This window comes from Marmota monax, unplaced genomic scaffold (assembly GCF_021218885.2).
Source record: "Marmota monax isolate L192 unplaced genomic scaffold, Marmota_monax_Labrador192_F-V1.1 WCK01_AAM20220418_F8-fsc00129, whole genome shotgun sequence".
Classification (NCBI taxonomy): Eukaryota; Metazoa; Chordata; class Mammalia; order Rodentia; family Sciuridae; genus Marmota; species Marmota monax.
The window spans coordinates 989,361-1,011,800 of record NW_026693811.1 but is presented as its reverse complement, the minus strand read 5'-3'; the positions used below and the strand labels follow the sequence as shown (position 1 = coordinate 1,011,800).

Below are 22,440 nucleotides of genomic sequence, written 5' to 3'. Positions count from 1 at the left end.
GAAGATTAAATGTCTAGTGCCGGGTAAAGTGAACACAGATTACTTGTGAGGAAATTATTTTGCCAGTTTGAGTGGCCCTATAGCACAGTGGATGTATAAATAAATACACACACACACACACACACTCTCTCTCTCTCTCCCTGAAGAATTAGACTGCATGGATTCAAATCTTAGTCATGCCTCTTACTACCTTATCTTGAACAGTTCTTTAACCTTGCTAAGATTAGGCTTCCTGTGAAATTGGAGTTAATAAAAAATACTTATATCTCACAGGTTGTCAAAGGGATTAAATGAGATCGTGCTGTCAGTTTCTAAAGCATAGTCATCATTCCAAAACTATTAGCTATTACATTCCATGTCTAAACCACCACTAATATTGTGTTTCTGGGGCTTAATATCATATAGGACCCTTAAACATCTTTTCAAGTTTATTCAACGCCAAGAGAAATGATGGCATCATTTTCCTGAGCTATGGCAATCAGACCTGGTAGTGGGAACTTCTCTACAGAACTCCCAAACCTGGCAAGAATGCTGCAGATTTTGGCAGATGATGGCTTCATCCCCTCCCAGCACTAATGATATTATTAGAGGTGAGTGTGGCACCAATCCCCCAGAGATTCCAGATTTTAGTATTTTTATTGATGCTAGTAAATAAAGGTCACTAATAAATCTGGTTTTATTCTTTTTTAATTCTCAAATTTCTTTTAATTAGTTTTACATGACAGTAGGATGCATTTATCCACTTTGTTATATCATACATACATGGGATATAATTTCATTTTCATGTTGCAGAATCATATTGGTCATGTAGTCACATATATACATAAAGTAATAATGTCTGTTTCATTCTACTATTTTTCCTATCCCCACATCCCCTCCCCACTCCCTTAATCTAAGGTAAAGCTATTCTTCCCTAGTGCCCCTGCCTTTTTGTGAATTAGCATCCGCATATAGAGAAAACATTCAGCTTTTGATTTTGTGTTATTTCGCTTAGCATGATATTCTCCCAACTCCAACCATTTACTGGCAAATGCCATAATTTCACTCTTCTTTAAAGCTGAGTAATATTCTATAGAGTATATATACCTCATTTTTTTTTTGTCCATTCACCTATTGAGGGACACCTAGATTGATACCATAGTCTAGCTATTGTGAATTGAGTTGCTATAAACATTGATTTTGCTATGTCACTATAATTTTCCTTTGGGTATAAACTAGGTCAGGCTGGTTCCATTCCAAGTTTTCTGAGGAATCTCCATACTGCTTTCCATAGTGGTTGCACCAATTTGCAGTCCCACCAGCTATGTATGAGTGTACCTTTTTCACTGCATCCTTGCCAACATTTATTGTTGCCTCTATTCTTGATGATTGCCATTCTGACAGGAGTAAGAGGAGGAAATCTTACAGTAGTTTTTATTTACATTTCTCTAATTGCTAGAGATATTGAGCACTTTTTCATATATTTGTATTTCTTCTGGGAAGTGTCTTTTCAGTTCCTTAGCTCACTTATTGATTGGGTTATTATTATTATTTTTTTAGTGTTAAGCTTTTAAGTTCTTTATATATACTAGAGATGAATGCTTTATCAGAGGTGCTTGTGGTAAAAGATTTTCTCCCAATCTGTAGGCTCTCTCCTTACATCATTATTACCTTTGCTGAGAAGAAGCTTTTTAATCTTAATCCATCACATTTATTGATTCTTGATTTTACTTTTTGTTCTTTAGGAGTCTTGTTAAGGAAGTCACATCCTAGGCTGACACAATGAAGATTTGGGCCTGTTTTTTCTTCTATTAGGCACAGGGTCTGTTCTAGTGCCTAAGTCTTTGATCCACTTTGAGTTGATTTTTGGGCAAAGTGAGAGATAGAGGTTTAATTTCATTTTGCTACATATGGATTTCCAGTTTTCCCAGCACCATTTGTTGAAGAGGCTATCTTTTCTCTAATGAATGTTTTTGACATCCTTGTCTGAGGTAACCATATTTATGTGGGTTTGACTCTGTGTCCTCTATTCTGTACCATTGGTCTACAAGTCTATCTTGGTGCTGATACCATGCTGTTTTTGGTACTATATTTCTGTAGTATAGTTTAAGGTCTAGTATTGTGATGCCTCCTGCTTCACTTTTCTTGCTAAGGATTGCTTTAGCTATTCTGGGTCTCTTATTTTTCCAAATGAATTTCATGATTGCTTTTTCTCTTTCCATGAAGAATGTCATTGGGATTTTAATAGGAATTGCATTAAATCTGTATAGCACTTGCCGCAGTCTGGCTGGGCACAAATGCCGCAGTCTGGCTGGGCACACAATCAGGAGCCACCACACAGCTTGTAGATTCAAACAGCAACTCTTTATTCCCGAACTCACACCGGCCGTCTACAATCACGTTCTGGGGAAATCCACGTTCTCTGCCCCAATCCACATCCACTGGGCTTCTGTCTCCCAAAAAATACTGTCTGAATCCCGTGAGAACTCAAGGGGAACTCAGGCAGCAGGATACGCCCTATTCCCAGCAGGAATAATCTTAAACCTTAAACCTGGAACCTAAACCTGGAACGCCCTAAACCCGATTATCTTAAACCGGGAACACCCTAATCCGCCTTGGTCCTTGAGCAAGGTCACCTACATTCAATGTCACTGCAACATGGGGTACGCTGGCAAGGAAATTGTCATACCTACTTGGCTAATGGCTCCCAGCATCTCCCCCCTTCTGATTAATTAAACAACAAGCAATGTGGCTTAAGGACTGTGCCTGGTAGGTTGTCCAATTCAACATATGGTTCTTACCCGTCATCGGAAAACTGACCTTTAGGCGTCAGCCTCCTGTCTTAGGTTGATACCACTGCAATTGAATCATACCCGTCACTGACTACCGGTCCAGCATACAGCCATACTTGTGGATAGGTCTATGCACCAGTGGGGGGGGGGGTGAGGTTCTTTGCCTCACCTCTGTTGGCCCCCAAATTTGGCCTTGGTGCCAGTGGGGGAGTGAGGTTAATGTGGCTTAAGGACCGTGCCTGGTAGGTTGTCCAATTCAACATATGGTTCTTACCCATCATCGGAAAACTGACCTTTAGGTGTCAGCCTCCTGTCTTAGGTTGATACCACTGCAGTTGGATCATATCCGTCACTGACTACCGGTCCAGCATACAGCCATTGGCCCCCAAATTTTAGACCATCACTAGCAGAAGGGAGGAGGATTCAGAAATGCCACGACACCAAGCCAATTGACGGCTCCTTGGGAAAAATTGCATCACTGGTGACACCATCAGCAAAGATATGCCAGCACTACCACAACTAACATGGGGTGCGCTGGCAAGGAAATAAAAATTGCATCACTGGTTAATCACTGTCGCAGATGTAAGAATGGCCACACTGGAGCTCTGGATATCAGCTGTTATGGATTTGAGTCAAATCATCTTCTTTTCGATCTGTAGAAATTGTTTTAGTTAATCTCTCTGGAATCCAAATCGGCTGCTGTTCTCCCTGTGGAAACACACAAACAAAACCCCGACTCCAGACAATCACTGGGTCAGGACCTTTCCATTGTCCTGTTAGAATATCTTTCCAAAGTACCTTAGGCTTATGTACATTTTTTGGATACATATGCCTTTCCGCAGCAGTAAGTCCTGATGAATCCAAATTTTAAAAGTAAAAAGCGTTATCTTAAGTTTATCTTTGGGGGATATATACCCCTTTCCAATTCCCTCTTTTTGCTTTAATAAGTATATGTCTGTATCTAATGGTTGTCTTAGCTTTTTGCATTTTTTATCTGAAATACCTTACTTGATATTACCATTTTTTATCTTATTTCTATCTTCTAGTTTTTTTTCTAAGGTTTGTATATTTACCCTTAGTTGCTTATTTTCCTCCAAGTTTTTTTTTTTTTTTCCTATTTTGTGGGTTTAAAATTCTTGTCTTCCTACATCTTTTCTATCTTTCTACATCTTCTTTATCTTTTCTCTTTTTAACTTTCTATACTTCTGTCTTTAAAGTTTTTCACTTCAAATTTTTAATCTTTTTATCTAAATATCTTTTATCCTATTATCTTCCCATTTTCATGTTTTTTTTTTAAGTAATGCTTTTAAGATTAACTAGGCTTTAAATGATGCAATAAAGCAATCTTTTTTTCCGCCATGAAGGTATCTCAACCACCTTCAATTTAACCTTTTAAAGCCTTTTAATTATCATCTCTACTGTACTTTTAAATGTACTTTTTCACCACCTACAACTTCACTCTTTTAAACGAGGCTTAGATTCTGTTTAAATCACTTTAATGTTAGTTTACATGGCTGCCCTTCAACCAAAGGCTTTTTTTTTTTTAACTCCATTGAGAAGCTTTGTCTCAATCTGCCATGTACAAATACCTTTTTCTTCTTTCTTCCTTTCTCAAGCTTTTAAAGTCTAGTTTCCTCAAAATCTTTTTAAATGGCATTTTACAACTTTTTTTACTTTACCACACAGAGATTATCTCATCTAGAAACATTTCTTTCTTTTTTTTTTAACCTTTATATTAAAATATATTTTCACATCTTGAATCTTTTTATATCTCTTTTGTAGCCGTTAACCCTTTTTATAAATTCACATTTTGAAACAACTCTTATAAAATTTCTGATTAGACAAATTACTCCACTTTAATAAGATGAAAGACTTTCATGTTTTTATGATACTATAATAATATAATTGAAACCCAACTGAAACTTCTTATACCCTTTGTATATAAATTACACGTGATAGAATCTTAACTCTTAGTAACCTTGTTTTAGCAAAGACACAGACACAAAGCAATATTAAACATTTTTCCATTTACCAATTTATGAAAACACATAATGTTTAAATATATTACCTTATGGAACTTAATAAGTAAAGAGTACTTGATTTCATATTTAGTGGTTGATACTTTAACACTTTAGCTTTGTAAATTAATCAGATGTCTGTAAGATCTTAGACAAATGTAGTAAACAGAACTAGCCATCTCTTTCTTGTTGAAGAAAAATCTTTCTACAGGATACCATGATGGTCTCATTGATATACTTAATAACTCGTCTTTAAAAGGCCATGTGCTACATTTTTGTATTGTATCAACATATGCCCTAACTGTTCTTGGTCTTACTGGGGTGCCTCTTTCCTCTAACAATTTTTCTTGCTCGGAGGCGAACAACTTCAAACCTTGAGTCAACCATTTTCCCCAGTTTGCCTGAGAAAGTTCTAGGAACAGGCAACTTGAAATAAAAACAAAATAAATCAAAACAATAGCACATTGTTTTTTCAAATGTTCACCCATTCTTTCTCTCTTCCTCAAGGGTGAGAAATTTCACTTACCTCTAAGCTTCAGAAGTTCCCTGCACAGGACGCCAAATGCCGCAGTCTGGCTGGGCACAAATCACGAGCCACCACACAGCTTGTAGATTCAAACAGCAACTCTTTATTCCCGAACTCACACCAGCCGTCTACAATCACGTTCTGGGGAAATCCACGTTCTCTGCCCAAATCCACCTCCACTGGGCTTGGTAGTATGGTCATTTTGACAATATTAATTCTGCCTATCCAGCAGCATGGGAGATCTTTCCATCATCTGAGGTTTTCAATTTCTTTCTTTAGTGTTCCCTAGTTTTCATTGTAGAGGTCTTTCACCTCTTTTGTTAGATTGATTCCCAGGTATTTTATATTTTTTGAGGCTATTGTAAATGGAGTAGTTTTTCTAATTACACTTTCAATGAATTTATCACTGATGTATAGGAATGCATTTGATTTATGGGTGTTGATTTTATATCCTACTACTTTGCTGAATTCATTTATTAGTTCTAGAACTTTTCTGGTGGAATTTTTTGGATCTTCTAGATATAGAATCATGTCATCAGCAAGTAGTGACAGTTTCAGTTCTTCTTTACTTGTTTGTATACCTTTAATTTCTTTCTTTTCTAATTGCTCTGGCTAGAGTCTAAAGGATGATATTGAACAGAAGTGGTGAAAGAAGACACCCTTGTCTTGTTCTAGTTTTTAGAGGGAATGCTTTCAATTTTTTTCCATTTAGAATGATGCTGGCCTTGGGTTTAGCATATATAGCTTTTACAATGTTGAGATACATTCCTACTATCCCTAGTTTTTCTAGTGTTTTGAACATGAAGGTGTGCTGTATTTTGTCAAATGCTTTTTCTGCATCTATTGAGATGATCATATGGGTCTTATCTTTAAGTCTATTGATGTGATGAATTACATTTATTGATCTCGGTTTGTTGAACCAACACTGCATCCCTGGGATGAACCCCACTTGATCGTGGTGCACTATCTTTTCAATATGTTTTTGTATTTGAATTTTATTGAGAATTTTTGCATCTATTTTCATCAGGGATATTGATCTGAACTTTTTTTTCCTTGATGTGTCTTTGTCTAGTTTTGGTATCAGGTCTTGTAGAACGAGGCTGAGAATCCATCTGGTCCTGGGCTTTTCTTGATTGGTAGGCTTTTGATAAGTTTTCTATTTCATTACTTTAAATTGATCTGTTTAAATCATGTATGACCTCCTTATTCAGTTTGGATAGGTAATAAGTCTCTAGAAATTTGTTGATGTCTTTGATATTTTCTATTTTATTGGAGTATAAATTTTCAAAATAGTTTCTAATTATCTTCTGTATTTCAGGCGTGTCTGTTGTGATTTTTTTTTCTTCATCTTATATTTTAGTAATTTGAGTTTTCTCTCTTTTTCTCTTCATTAACATGGCTAGGGGTTTATATATTTTATTTATTTTTTCAAAGAACCAACTTTTTGTTTTGTCAATTTTTTTCAATTGTTTCTTTTGTTTTGATTTCATTAATTTCAGCTCTGATTTTAATTATTTTCTGTCTTCTAGTGCTTTTGGTGTTGATTTGTTCTTCTTTTTCTAGGGCTTTGAGATGTAGTGTTAGGTCATTTATTTGTTGACTTTTTATTTTTTTAATGAATGCACTCAATGCAATAAACTTTCCTCTTAGTATGCCTTCATAGTGTACCATAGATTTTGATATGTTGTATCAGTGTTCTCATTTACCTCTAAGAATTTTTTTATTTCATTCTTGATTTCTTCTACTATCCATTCATCATTCAATTGTGTATTATTTAGTCTCCATTTGTTCTAGTAGCTTGTATTTTTAATTTTATCATTGATTTCTAATTTCATTGCATTGTGGTCTGCTAGAATTTTATTATCTCTGTTTTTTTTTTTTATTTATTAAGAGTTGCTTTGTGGCATAAGATATGGTCTATTTTAGAGAAGGAGCCATGTATTGCTGAGAAGAAAGTATATTTGCTCATTGATAGATGAGATATTCTATATATGTCTGTTAAGTCTAAATTGTTGATTATAGTATTTAGTTATATAGTTTCCTTATTTAGTTTTTGTTTGGAAGATCTGTCCAGTAGTGAGAGTGGTGTGTTAAATTCACCCAGTATTATTGTATTGTTGTCTATCTGACTCTTGTAATTAAGAAGGCTTTGTTTGATGTACATAGATGCTCCATGGTTTGGAGCATAAATATTTATAGTTGTTATGTCCTGCTTATATATACTTCCTTTAAAAAGTATGAAATGTCCTACTTTGCATCTTCTGATTAACTGTGGTTTGAAGTCTACTTTGATGAAATGAGAATGGGAAATCCCTGCTTGTTTACGCAGTCCATATGAGTGGTATGTTTTTTCCCATCCTTTTACCTTCAGCCTATGAATGTCTTTGCCCATGAGGTGAGTCTCTTGAAGATAGCATATTGTTGGGCCTTGCTTTTTAATCCAATCTGCCAGCTTGCATCTTTTGATTGATAAGTTTAGGCTGTTAACATTCAAGGTTATTACTGAGATATGATTTGTATTCCCTGTCATTTTTATTTATTTGTGGTTTTTGATTTGTCTTAGTTTCTGATTTAGTTCAGTGTCCTTTTAGTGTAGATCCTTCCTTTGCTGGTTTTCACTTTTTTTTTTTTTTCATTTGATCCTCATGGAATATTTTGTTGAGAATGCTCTGTAGTGTAGGCTTTCTAGTTGTGAATTCTTTTATTTTTTGCTTGTCTTGGAATGTTTTAATTTCATCTTCAAATCTGAAACTTACTTTTGCTGGATATAAAGTTCTTGGTTGGCATCTGTTTTCTTTCAGAATTTGAAATATATTATTCCAGGACCTCCTAGCTTTGAGGGTCTGGGCTGAGAAATCAGTTGAAATTGGAATTGGTTTATATATACATATTTTGATTTTTTTTCCTCTCACAGCCTTTAAGGTTTGTTTTATCTTTATTCTCTGTGTTAGTCATTTTCATTATAATGTGTCTTGGGATGGGTCTGCTGTAATTTTGTACATTTGGGGTCCTTTAAGCCTCTTGTATTTGATTTTTTATTCCATTCTTTATATTTGGGAAATTTTCTGCTATTGTATCATTTAAAAGATTGTGCATTCCTTCAGTTTGTATCTCTACTCTTTCATCTATTTTGATAATTCTTAAATTTGGTCCTTTCATGTTATTCCATAATTCTTGGATGTTCTGTTCATGGTTTCTTACTATATTCTCCACACATTCAACTCTACTTTCAATATTATATATTTTGTCTTCATTGTCTGAGGTTCTGTCTTCCAAGTAGTTTAGTCTGTTGGTGACGCTTTCTATGGAATTTATAATTTGGTTTACTGATTCCTTCATTTTGAGGATTTCTGCTTGTTATTTTTTTTCCCACAATCTCTAACTCTTTACTGAAGTGGTCTTTCACTTTTTATATTTTTTCTTTGATTTCACTCGAGTTTATCCTTTACTTCACATATCAATTTAACTATATACAATCTGAACTCCTTCTTGGACATTTCTTTTATTGTGTTATCAGTGGCTTCTGTTGTTGAAGCATCTTGGTTTGTTTAGGGTGCTTTTTTCCCTTGTTTTTTCATGCTGTTAGTGTGTTTTCCCATCTTAAAGTATGGATCTAAGGCAGGATAAATTCTGCCCTGTAGACCGATAGTGTCCCTGAGGGTTTCCAGTGCTTCCTCTTTACTGGTGAGAACAATATCAATAGCACTCAGTGTACATAATATGTAGCCTTAAACGTAATAGCTCCCACTACGTCGTCTACTGCTTTTTTGCATTAAACCAAAATTATGAGTTCAATAACTATCTATAAACAGAATATCTGTTAAAATGATTTACAATTTCAGTGATAAGAGAACAGAGGTAATGTAGTAAGTAATATTTGTAAGAGAGGAAGAGACAAGCTAGAAGTAAAAATTCACAGGAAGATTGGAAGAGGAGCTGACAGAGATTGGCTTTTGGTTGGAGAAAAACTGGAAAGAATATCCAAGAAAATATATGAGAGAGGATGAATACGAATAAAGAGAAAAAAATTAAAAACATAAGAATTCAACAGAAATGCAAAATACCATTCAATTATCATTGTCCTACACACAGTGATGCATAAAAAACATCCTGTTCCAAATATGGTAGAAAGATAGTGAATCAAAAAATAAAATAAATCTTGCTGGAAAGTTGATCTGTCTCCGTCAATGTTCAACAGTTTCTCAGCCCTGTCTCTTGACGTCTCTCAAGATCACCAAAGCCAGATCAGCCCTTGCAAACCCAGACTCTGTCCCACCAATTCGGGCTTCAGATACTTCAGGCTCAGACATACTGCAGTCCCGAGATCTCAGTGGTGCTCCTACTTGCAGAGAGACCACCAGGGATATACTCATGAAAAGGAGTAAACCTGAGATAAAGCAGCAAGACAAGGGCTACCAGTACTCTCAGCAAGAAGTTACCAGGCTCCTCCAAACCCACAGGCACACCTGCACTGGACCTGCAGGTCCCAGTTGGTGTCCCCAGACAAAGCTCTTGTGGTGGTAACCCTGCTGGCACCCAGGCCTCAGGCCCTGGCTTGTGTCCCAAAATGGGTGCAGCCACCTGCAACTAAACCTGGAGTCTCCCCTGAAGTAGTCCTCTTTGCCGTGGTAGCAGCAGTAGTGGGGGTGGTTGTTGGCAGCAGGTAGCTGGTCAGCAGTAGCTGTGGCTGCAACTGCAGCTGTGGGGGCAGCATCACGGGCGATCTTCAGGAGTTAGCAGCAGTGTCAGCTTCAGTTGCATCTGGGGCAGCGGTTTCTTCTGTGGCAGCAGTGGAATCAGAGGGAGCAGCAGTGGCGGTAGTGGTGCAGGAGGTAGCCATGCAGGCGGCTGTGTTTTTATTGTTTAAGTATGATTAGTTGTGTCATTATCAACAAATAAGTATTGAGATTTTACTACATCAAAGACATTTTGCTAGGAATTAGAGATAAATGTAGGGATAATAGTGACCTTTCTTTTCTGAACTCAAAATCAAGACAGTGATTTGATAGTCAACTATCTGAAATCAGAACCGTTCTAAACAATTTAGACACCATGGCTACCTTTCATCTATGGAGTTCCCCCACTTGACGTTTCTTTGCTAAACTTTTTATTCTTTGTGACTGACTGACACTCTTTTCTGTATCTAAACATCTTTGTTCACCACTTGCCAATACCATTTAGGTTTGATCCCCAGCACTGCAAAAACAAAGAAAAGAAAACAAAGCATTCAAAACATCAGTTGGTTAATGTTTGCTAGGTTAGCAGTAAAAGCGTTCAGTCCCAAAAACAATAGTCAAAAAGATAAAAAAAGAAAGAAAGAAAGAAAGAAACACATCTCAAAACTCTTTCTGAAAAATCGCTCTTATACTTTCAGTCTATAGCTCATAATTAATAGGAAGATCATTTCTTAGTTTCTCCAGAATATCTGACCTGACCAGGGAAAATTCCCAACTTCTGGGGCATAGTTCCTATTCCGTATGAAAGTGCTTTTCATATTGCCTTAATAAAGGCAGCTATCTTACCAATAAAACTAGAATTTGGAAAACTATGGTACACAGGACAAATCTGGCCCAGCACCTGTTATTGTAAATACTTTTATTGGAACACAGTCATGCTCATTAGCTTACGTATTGTCTATGGAATAGGATTCTCCAGAAAACAGAATCAATCATATACATTATCTATTAAGAGATTTACATTAAAGAATTAGCTGATGCAGTTGTGGGGTTTGCACATTTAAAATTAGGTAGGGCAGACTGGCAGCCTGGGAACTCATATAGGAGTTGATACTGCAGTCACAGAATTTCTTCTGTAGGAAATCTCATTTGTTGCTCTTAAGGCTGATTGGATGAGGCCCATCCACTTTATAGAGAGTAATCTTCCTTTCTTAAAGTCAGCAGATTGTAGATGTTGATCACAATTACAAAATACCTTCACAGCAATACCTAGAGTGTTACTGACTGTGTAACTGTGTACTGTAACCTTGCCACATTGGCATATAAAATTAGCCATCGCCCATCCATGGTGATTTCTCCTTGCAATAACAGAATTGAGTAGTTGTGACAGAGGCAATATGAGACAAAAATCTTAGTCAATATTTGGTTCTTTATAGAACATTTGCTGATTTTTGGAGTAAACCATAAAACTAGATTGAACTAACCTCTGTTCTTATAATGGAGTCCAGACAAATACATGCAGACACATGCTTGCTTATGCATACCCACACAAATATACATAGAAACTTCACAATGATGATAATCAAGAATTGTTGGACTGGGAGTATAACTGAGTGGGAGAGTGATTACCTGGGTTCAATCCCCAGTATCCCTCAACCAAAAAAAAAAAAAAAAAAAAAAAAACTGGCCTTCATGGCCACTTCAGATTACATTTTATGAAACTAGAAATAGGAAAGGATACTAATGTAAATTCCTTCTGAAAAGTTTTTATATCTCCCTTCCTATCTTAAATTGTTTCATGTGTACATAAATACACAGATTAGTATGTAAGCAATTACATATCATACATGTTATTTTATTGTAGTCCTTTTCCTTTCTTCCCCTTTTTCTTTCCTTCCTCCCCCTTTTCCTTTTTAATTTGGCTCTCTTGCCTAGATCTATTACTTTATTTATTTTTTTTAAAGTTCAAGGCCAGCCTGGGCAATTTATTTTACTTATTTGTATGTGGTGCCGGGAATAGAACCCAGTGCCTCACACATGCTAGGCAAGTGCCCTAAGACTGCGCCACAACCCCAGCCCAGGATCTATTACTTTATAAACATCCTTTGCAACCTACATTGACAAACTGTATATCTGTCTATTTTTTTCTCTAAACTGTATACTGTATATCTGTCTATTTTTTTCTCTGTATGATCACATAATCTTAAAAGGTCTCTGTGTATATGTGTGTTGTGTGTATATAGAGATATGTATACACAGAAATACTTATATTTAGATATATTGATTTTTAATCATTTATTTTATAAACAGTATAAAATGTAAACGTGTATATTTAGGGCCAGGAGTACAGGTCAGTGGTATAGCATTCACTTAGTATGCAGGAGGCCTTGGGTTCTATTTCTAGCACTGCAAAAACAAAACAAAACAAAGCAAAAAAAAAAACCTGAAAACATGTATCTTCATCTTACATTTTTTCCTCAATAGTATTTCTTCTCTGAAAGTTTATTTGTAATTGGTTATTTATCTTTTACTATCAATTTGCAATTCTTACTACCATTCTGTTGCCTTGGTGTTTTCTCACCTCTATTGATTTTGCATTTACTATCTTTTCTTATATATGGACACTTTTTATCATTAAAGTTGTGATTCCTTTTTAACTTCTAGATTTCCAGTTTAGGTTTAAAAAAATCTTAACTATGCCTGAATCGTATTATATAGTACCCTAGGTGTTCTAGATTAAGTAATCTTTTTTTTTTTTTTTTTTTTGGTATTGGGGTTTGGACCCAGGGATGCTTACCCAACCAAGCCACATCCCCAGCCCTTTTTAATATTTTATTTGAAGGCAGGGTCTTGCTCAATTGCTAAGTGCCACACTAATCTACTGAGGCTGGCTTTGAACTCATGATCCTCCTGTCTCAGCTTCTCAAATTGCTGGGATTACAGGCATATGCCACTATGCAAAGCAAGATTAAGTAATCTTAATTAATCTCTTATGTTTAAAAAATTTTCATTTTTATATGTAGAATAACATTATAGGATCTAGTTTTATGTTCTCTAAAGGTAGCCAGGTGTGTCAGTAGCATTTATAAATACTTCATTCTTTTCTATGTAATTAGAAAGACTATCTTTGTCATATATTAAATTTTTAAATTTTTTAAAATATATTTTTAGCTGTTGATAGACCTTTAATTTATTTATTCATATGTGGTGTTGAGAACCGAACCCAGTGCCTCACACATGCCAGGCAAGTGCACTACCGCTGAGCCCTAGCCCCAGCCCCAAATTTTTAAATTTATACTGAATTTATTTCTGGATTTTTGTATCCTGAGAAGGATGTTATTTGACATTACAAACACTAAACTGTTTAAAAAACAGTTACTACCTTTTGAATCTTATTTGTTAATACTTTTCTGCAATTCTGTCACCTTTCTATTCTATGATAATTGAATTTCCTCTATAATCACCCATATGCCTAAGTGCTTTTTGCATTATATAATGCATGTTAGGTTATCAGTCTGCCTAAAATTATCTTAATTCCTTTTTTCCACTTTTATTATTTTCCTTCATCAGCAATTTGCTAAAGCCATTGAATATACTTCAGTTACTTAAAAACACCTCATTAGAGCTTTTTGTATATCACAACCATTTTTTAAAACTGTACAGGTTCACACATGCATCAAATTAATTAGTTTCTCAACCCTGTTTGTTGTCCCAGAGTCCAATCTTTAAGTTTTGTACCATGGAGCTTTAGCTACTCTCTTTTTTTTTTTTTTTTAACTTTTTTATAGTTGTATATGGACAGCATGCCTTTATTTAATTTTCTTTTTTTAATACTTGTGCTGAGGATTGAAGCCAGTGCCTCACACATGCTAGGCAAGTGCTGTGCCACTGAGCTACAGCCCAGCCCACTTTAGCCACTCTTAACAGCAAGTCTGCCATTGTATCATGCTCAGTATAGAAGAAATCATGCTTTTTTTTTTTCATATTATAACATCATAAATAGTATGGAAATGGTGATATACTTTAAATATTTTGCATAAAATGTGGTTATAAGTCTTAACTTTTGCATAACATATAAGCATTTTGGTGATGATTATTGATTTGTCGTGGTTTGAATATTGTCCTCTGCAAAACTGAGAGCTCTGCACTTTTAAAAATTATATTTTAACTTAGTTTTTAGAGTTTGTTATTTGGTACTTTTTTTTTTTTTTTGTACTAAGATTGAACCGAGAGGCCCACTGAACTAAATCTTCAGCCTTTTTATTTTTTATTTTGAGACAGGGTCTTGCTAAATTGCTGAGACTAGCCTCAAGCTTGCAGTCCTCCTGCCTCTCAGCCTCCCCAGCTCTGGGATTACAGGCATGTTTCACGACTCCTGGCTACAATTTTGTTTCTTTCCATAGGATTAATTTTGCATTAATTTGTGGGAAGACTTTTCTTGGGAAATTGATTATTTCATTGTTTTCAAATTCATTAAAGTATTCTTTTAAGCTTGTGTTTATCTCACATAGTTACTTACATTGAGAGTTTAGTAGCAAGGAACAATAGTGCCCACATGTAATCACAGCTATGCGGTAGGCTGAGGCAGAAGGATGGCAAGTTTGTGGTCAGGTTCAGTAACTTAGTGAAACCCTCTCTCAAAAAGTTTGACAAAAGGCCTGGAGCTATAGCCTAATGGTACAATTCCTGGGTTCAGTCCCTAGTACTAGAAAACAGCAACAACAACAACAAAACTCAGAATTTAAACATGTATTTGCATATTAGGGTATTCATGAAAATATGGAAGACATTTTAATGAATATTTGATTACCTCATAACTTTTAACAGTCTTTTAATATACTGATGTGACTATTTTATGTTTGAATATATTATCTCAGGTGAATAACCAAATTTTTTTGTTACATAAATTTTATGATTACTTCTAATAATACAAAAAAATTACTAGAGTAGTTCTAAAATACAATTTTTGTAAGGTTGTTTATCAGGATTTTAATACGCTTTATTAATAATTTTCAGTCTCAATAAATAAGGCATTAATCATTGTAGCATTTAGGCTGAGGGTACAGCTTAGTGATAGAGCACGTGTTTAGTGTGCACAAGACCCTGGGTTTAATCCCCAGCACCAAAAAATAATAATAGCAGCATTAAAATTTTAATTGGGTAGATTAAAAAAACCTGGAAAAAGTTTGGGTAAGCCACTTGTAGTGGCATTCACCTATAGTCCCAGCTGTTTGGGAGGCTGAAATAGAAATATAGGGGCCAACTTGGGAAATATTGGCAGAATACGTCTCTTAAAAATGTTTTAAAAAATAAAATAATTTGGGCAAATAGTTTTATGTTAAATTTAATAATTCTTCTTGATAATGTTCAGAAGTAAAATTGCTGTGTTTAGCTTTATGCTTAGAAGAAAGTTACATAGAAACACTTAGCATTTATTCTTTTATTAAAAAATAAATATATAGAAAAGACTAAGAATACTACAACACCTAGCTTCTAAATCAACAAAAGTGGGAGGAAAAAAAAACTCTCAGACTTTGAATAGCAGCTTTATAATCCTTATTTAGAAGAATTTTGTTTTCTTGGTAGCAGAACCAAGTGTGGAATTTATGCTTTGTTCATAGCAAAATTGGCACAGATCACCCTTGCATGCATTCTTAGCTTGCTTTATGCAGGAAAAGAATTTATAGTTGGAAAGAAATGTACAGAATTATTAATATAAGGCAGGTAAGAAAGCAATTTTAAGAATATACTATAAAGTAGAATTTTAAAAATCAGATAACAACTATTAAAAAATACTTGATAGATCTGGGGATAGGATATAATTCAGTGGTAGAGCATGGCATGTGTGAGGCACTGGGCTTAATTCCCAGCACACCCCCCTCCCCACAATTATAAAATTTTAATTAGTAGTGAAATAGTCTCATAACATTTTTTAATAATATTTTTATGTAGTAACCCATCAATTCATACAGATAAGTGAGCAAATTATTTTTACTTGTTAAACAGTGATAGCAAAAACAGAAGAAACAAGTCCTCAGTTCTTTAGAATAAGAGACCAAGCCAGGCAACAGGGTTTGTACCTGAAATCCTAGTTACTTGGAAGACTGAGGCAGGAGGACCATTTCAATAGGAGTTTAAGACCAGTCTGGGCAACATAGTGAGAACCTGTATCAGACAGACACACACACACATACACACACACAGAATATGTCTTTTAAAAATCAAATTTTGTTTTTTAATTTATGAGAGTAGCCTTCATTATTACTTATAAAAATTAATGAGAAAAGAAATAATAAAAAAGAATAGTGTCTATGTTGTGTCTATAAATATTATGTTTTAAAATTTTTACTGGAAAATATATGTAAATTTTATGTTACAATAAATTTTTAGCTTGGTGACTGACATTAATTATATTTAGGTTTCATTTGTTAAATAAAATATTCTTTTTGATTGTTATAGCTTAGAAATTTTGTTCTGTAGTGTTTTTTTTTTTAGTTGTTGATAGACCTTTATTCTATTTTATGTATTTATATGTGATGCTGAGAATCAAACCCAGTGCCTCACACATGCCAGCCAAGTGTGCTAACATGGAGCCCCAGCCCCAGCCCCTATTCTGTAGTTTTATTGGAGACCAACCATTATTCTGTTTAGCACATCAAAAGTAAGTGTTGTAATAGTTTCCTTAATCAAAAATGTTTGTCAGTAAAATTTGTTAACATTAGGCATAGTTATATCACATATTTAACTATCAAATATATATAACTAGAAATTTAATATAAATTTTACTTGAGTGTCTTTAAGAAAACAGATTACAACACTTTATGAGAATAAGAAAATTTTTATTCCATTAGTATAAAATATTTGTTTAAGTGAAATTTACAAGGAGACAGAATTTATTCTTATAATTATTTTGTAAATTTTGAGTGTTATTAGAGAAATAATATGTTCTGAATGTCACCCAAAATTTGTTTTGAAACTTAATGGCCAATGTAATAGTAGTAAGAAGTAGGGCACTTAGGAGGTGATTTAGTCATGAGAGCAGAGCCTTCATGGATGAGGTCAAGGCCCTTATAAAAGGACTTGAAGGAGTGGATTCACTGCCTTCTGCTTTGTTAGGTGAGGAGGACATAGCAATTTGCCCCGCCTAAGAATACAACACAAGGCACCTGTGGGAAGCAGAAAGCAACCTTTACCAGACACCAATCTTGCCAACAAGAAGATCTTGGGCTTCCTAGCTTTTAGAACGATAAGAATAGGTTTCTTTTATTTAAAAATCGCAGTATGTGGTATTTTGTTATAGTGGCATAACTGGACTAATGTAATAATAAAGTAGTATGTTTGAATGATCAAACTTTATTTCAATAATGAATGAAGTCGGGGGCTGAGGTTATAGCTCTGTTGTAGAGTACTTGCCTAGCATGTGTAAGGCACTGGGTTTGATCTTCAGCTATATATAATAAATAAATAAATAAATAAAATAAAGATATTGTGACCCCCCAAAATAATAATGAATGGAATAGAAACTATCATCTATAAATACATAGAAGATTTTAATACCAAGTAAAATAAAAAATGATTAAAATATTTACTTTTTATACTAAATATTTATTTTTGATGCTACTGGGGATTGAACCCAGGCCTTTATGCATACTAGGCAAATGTTTTACCACTAAGCCACATCCTTAGCCCCTGTATACTGAGTATTTTAATAGCAATTGAGGTGTATGACATCTTCCTTGAATTTAAAAGGAAGAAAATAATCTATTTTTATAGATGCCAGTTAAATAAATCATTTAAATGGTTAGGTTGAATATACTTTATAATTCAAATATCTTTAAAATAACCATTATCACAAGTTAATTTTTTCAAATTTAATGTACTTTTTTTCTTTTTGGTAGTGTTACACAGTGTTTATAAAATCTTATATTTAAAATATAGAACTTTTTTTTCATGGTATATTCATGAAACTTCACATACTTTATTCAAATAAAGTATTAATGCAAAATTCTCAAAGCTTTTAACTTCTTTTTTAAGAAAATATTTTATAGTTATAGATGGATAGCGTACCTTTATTTGTTTATTTTTATGTGGTACTAAGGATCAAACCCAGTGCCTCACACATGCTAGGCAAGTACTCTGCCACTGAGCTACAACTGTGCCCTTTTTTCTTTTCTTGTAATGCTAGGGGTCAAATTCAGGTCCTTCCACATGCTAGGCAAGCACCACTGAGGTACACATCCCCAGCCTTCTCAAAGCTTTTTAAAGAAACATTTGTCTAAAAGGAATATAGGAATTAGGCATGGTGGCACATGCTTGTAACCTCAGTGACTCAGAAGGCTAAAGCTGGAGGATCACAAGTTAAGCAAGACCCTGTCTCAAAATAAAAATAAGGAAGCGGGGCTGGGATTATTGCTCAGTGGTAGAAAAGCACGCCTAGCACATGCGAGGCCCTGGGTTCGATCCTCAGCACCCACAAAAATAAATAAAATAAAGGTATTGTGTCCAACTACAACTAAAAAATAAATATTAAAATAAGTAAATAAATAAATAAAGAAGGGCTGGGGGTGTAGCTGTGGTAGAATACCCCTGGGTTAAATGTCCAGTACCACCAAAAAAAGAGAGAGGTCTGGTAGGGATGTTGTTTAGTGTTCAGTTCCCCTAGGTTCAATGCTCAGTACTGCAAAAAAGAAGAAAATAAGTCAATAGGAATCTTTAGGATTACTTATGTTTGTGATTTGAATTAAATTTATAAAAAATTAAAATAAATTTTAAAAAATTCATTACTTTAATTCAGTTGGTAGGACACATATTTTGGAAACCTTATGCCTTCATTATGTTTGGTTTTGCAGCACTGGAGATTGAATTCAAGGCCTCACATGTTAGGGAAATACTCTACCACATTACTATGTTATGTGGTTCCATAATAGTAACACATACCTTCTATATGTTTGTTTTTGTTTTTTTCTTTTTGTTGTTGCTGTTTTGTACTGGGGATTGAACCCAGGGGTGCTATACCACTGAGTTACAGCTCCAACCCTTTTTATTTTATTTTGAGACAGGGTCTTGCTAAACTGCTGAGACTGGCCTCAAACTTGCCATCCTCCAGTTCATTTTTCTTAGTCCTTGGGATTACAGGGCTTCATGGATCTGGTGTTACAGCTAGACCTAGAGAGAGGGGTAGAACTCAGATGGGTGGCAAGAAGTAACATTCTGAGTAACTGATTAGTCAAGGTGCAGAGAAAAATATTAGAGAGCATGCATCCACGGAAATTTATTGCCTGTTTCATGAAGAACACAATTAGAAAATTCAAAGTCTGTTTCTAACTCTAGTCTTTTAATAGTAGTGTTGATGTGCTTAGGCCATCTTAAACATTGAGTTGCTATATAGCCTAAAAACCTCAAATGAAAGGGCATCACAGTTTTACAAGGGAAGCTAGAGTTGTCCTTAGTTATATGTTATTAGCCCCTATGTGGGTACTGGGTATGATTAACTCCTTTCTATATTCTTTGCTTTGTCACCACATGCTACTTCTAGTATCTGGAATTACCAGAGGGCAGTCCTTACGAGGTATAGGTATTCAGTAAATGTTAACAGAATAAGCAAACATGTTATTGTCTTAGCTATTTGGTTTTCAGTTGCTTAAAAAGTTAAGTAGTAATTATCTAGTAATACTCCATATCCAATAATATATTCAAGACAAGCAAATACTTTTTTGTTGCTAATAAATCTTCAGTCAAGATACTTTTTTATATCAGAAATGTTTCTAGCCATGACAAACATTAAAATTATTACCAGTGCTTTGGATACAATAATGAATAGGTTTTAGGAACTACTGAGAAAGAGAAAGAAAACATTGATTCAGAGGATTATTAAGAATGAACTCATTATCATATAAAAATATGATAGGAAGGACTAAACATTCTTTTCTCTCTGTGTGTGTGTGTGTGTGTGTGTGTGTTTTGATACCAGAGAATGAACCCAAGGGCACTTAACCACTGAGCCACATTCCCAAGCCCTTTTTATTTTTTATTTTGAGAGGGTCTTGCTAAGTTGCCAAGGCTTGCCTTGAATTTGTGATCCTCCTGGCTTATTCTCCCCGGTCACTAGTATTATAGGCATGCACCACCATGCCGCCACACTCCACTCTAAACTAAACATTCTCAACATGTGAAGTAGGAGAAGTTCATATTAAAGTATTTTTTATATTGAGAAAAAGCAAACTGTAAAACTATGTACTAAATAAATAAGTGGCATTTTCTAGAAAGAGCAAAATAGTCTTATGCATGTGAAGTAGCAGTTAACTTTTAGTTAAAAAACAAAAACAAAAAAAATTATTTTTTTTTGTGGTGTTAGGGATTGAACCCAAGGCTTGCATATGCTAGTAGGCAAGTGCTCTACCACAGAGCTATACCTCTAGCCTCTAATAATAAAACATTTTTATGTTGAGGAGTAGATTGTTGGAGAACTCTGAGCTTCACAAGATACCACAATGAGTTCTACCATTGGTGGTTAGCATTGTAACATACACTAGGCAAAATTATAATTTCTAGTAATATGCATTAAGCCTTTCCATTCTGATATTTTGAAGTACTTTATAAACACTAATTAATTCTTCTAAAACCTATGATGGCTTTATATGATTAAATTAGTTATATATTTCATATGAAGAAACCAAAACTGAGAGAGGCAAGTTATTTACCTAAGATCACATATTATTTAACTGATGGAAACCGAGTTGTTCCATATTCCCATTAATTAAATCTAACTCTTATATAAAATGAAATCACTGTAGTGACACCTAAGGAATGTTCTTGTGGCCCGGCCCCCCAGAATAAATTAAAAGATATTAAGTCACAGCAATTTAAAGAACTATGTCAATACAATGAGTATTCTAATTTGTTAAGTATAGATTAATATATTTTTATTTTATTTTGAGACAGGGTCTTGCTAAACTGCTGAGACTGGCCTCAAACTTGCCATCCTCCATCATATATATATGATGTTTATATTTAAGAATATAGTAATTTCATTTTATATTTCATTTTCAGTATCATGGTCATTAGTTTTTATCCACAGGCTCTTTTCATGTAAGCAAACCTCAAAACAGCCAAAACCGGAGACTGAGGCAGAAAGATTGCAAGTTCGAGGCCAACCTGGGAAACTTAGTAAGATCTTTTCTCAAAAAATGAATCAAAAAGGCTGGGGATTAAGCTCAGTGGTAGAGTACCTTTGAGTTCAGTCCCCTCTAAAACAAAAATGAAACAAAAAAAAGCAAAATTGGTGTACATTGTGAACCAAATACTCTTAAATGATAAACTACTTACTTAACTTGAATGTTTAAATAAAAAAAAAAATTTGTAGTGGAGAACCCGAAACTTTTTTTTCTACTGTAGTCATCTCTGATTAGATACATGATTTTTGAATATTTAAATGTTATAGTAGGAGTATAATATCTTCAGAAAAAAATTATACTATATTAACAAATGATCAGCTGTTTTCAGTTTTATCCACATATAGTATATCATTGCAATGGTAGAGTAGACAAATCCCAGATCATTAAAAACCTGACAATTCTTCATCTAGGAAAAACAAACTACTTACAAAAATATTTTAAAATATTAAAAGATTGGGTAGCTGAAGTAATGACAGATACATTTTAATTAATTAATCTGAATCTCCCCATACATCCTCTAAAACACAGTAAAGAAGAACAGATAAAACTATCCAGAATGCTCCAACTTAAAATTATCTGTAAATCAGAAAATAATACCAAATACTAGTCAGCCACCATTCAATCACTTGCGTAAACCTTGGTGGAGAACAAGAGTTAACTGGAAAAAACTGTACCTGAGAAGGAGCTAGTGACAGGTTTAAAATGATTGACCTAAAATTGTTCATAGAAGTTTCTCTTGAAATACTGATTGATCGCAGCATACTACAGACAAAGGACTTTCAAGTTTGTGAAGAACTCAAGGAGGCAGTTTTGGGTAAAAAAAGGAAACAATAGATGCCCTTTGGAAACTAACCAGTTTTTTTTTTGGGGGGGGGGGGAAGAACTGAAGGGGGAAGCTTAGGATCCTGAAATATAAAAGCGTATTTTAAAAATCAGAGGAAAGGTATCCTTACTCTGCTTTGCCCCCAAATTCAGTGATAATGAAAGCATACTTTATTGGAAGCAGGAGGCGTTCTGGTTTTGTCTATTTTGAAGCGCAAATTTCCCAAGGGAAATTTTATTGATGGCTCTAGTTTATTCCCTCCCAAAAGACCAACTGCATCCAAATGAATTGATAAATGAATATAACCTCAAGATTTTATTGTCTTTGGGGATGGGGATGTGGCTCAAGCAGTAGCGCGCTCACCTGGCATGGTTTGATCCTCAGCACCACATACAAAGATGTTGTGTCCAACAAAAACTAAAAAATAAATATTAAAAAAATATGTCTCTCTC

At 34.5% G+C, this 22,440-nt stretch overlaps 1 protein-coding gene across 2 annotated transcripts in view; it reads left to right on the top strand.

Annotated features, from left to right (window-relative positions):
• Nucleotides 1–411: 411 nt before the first annotated feature.
• The window catches only part of Baz2b (bromodomain adjacent to zinc finger domain 2B), a 361,835-nt gene continuing 339,806 nt past the window's right edge, over nucleotides 412–22,440 (top strand). For both annotated transcript variants that reach the window (XM_058584941.1, XM_046462280.2), the window contains exon 1: nucleotides 412–590. The gene's annotated coding sequence lies outside the window, so the exon portion shown is untranslated. The remainder of the gene's footprint in view (nucleotides 591–22,440) is intronic.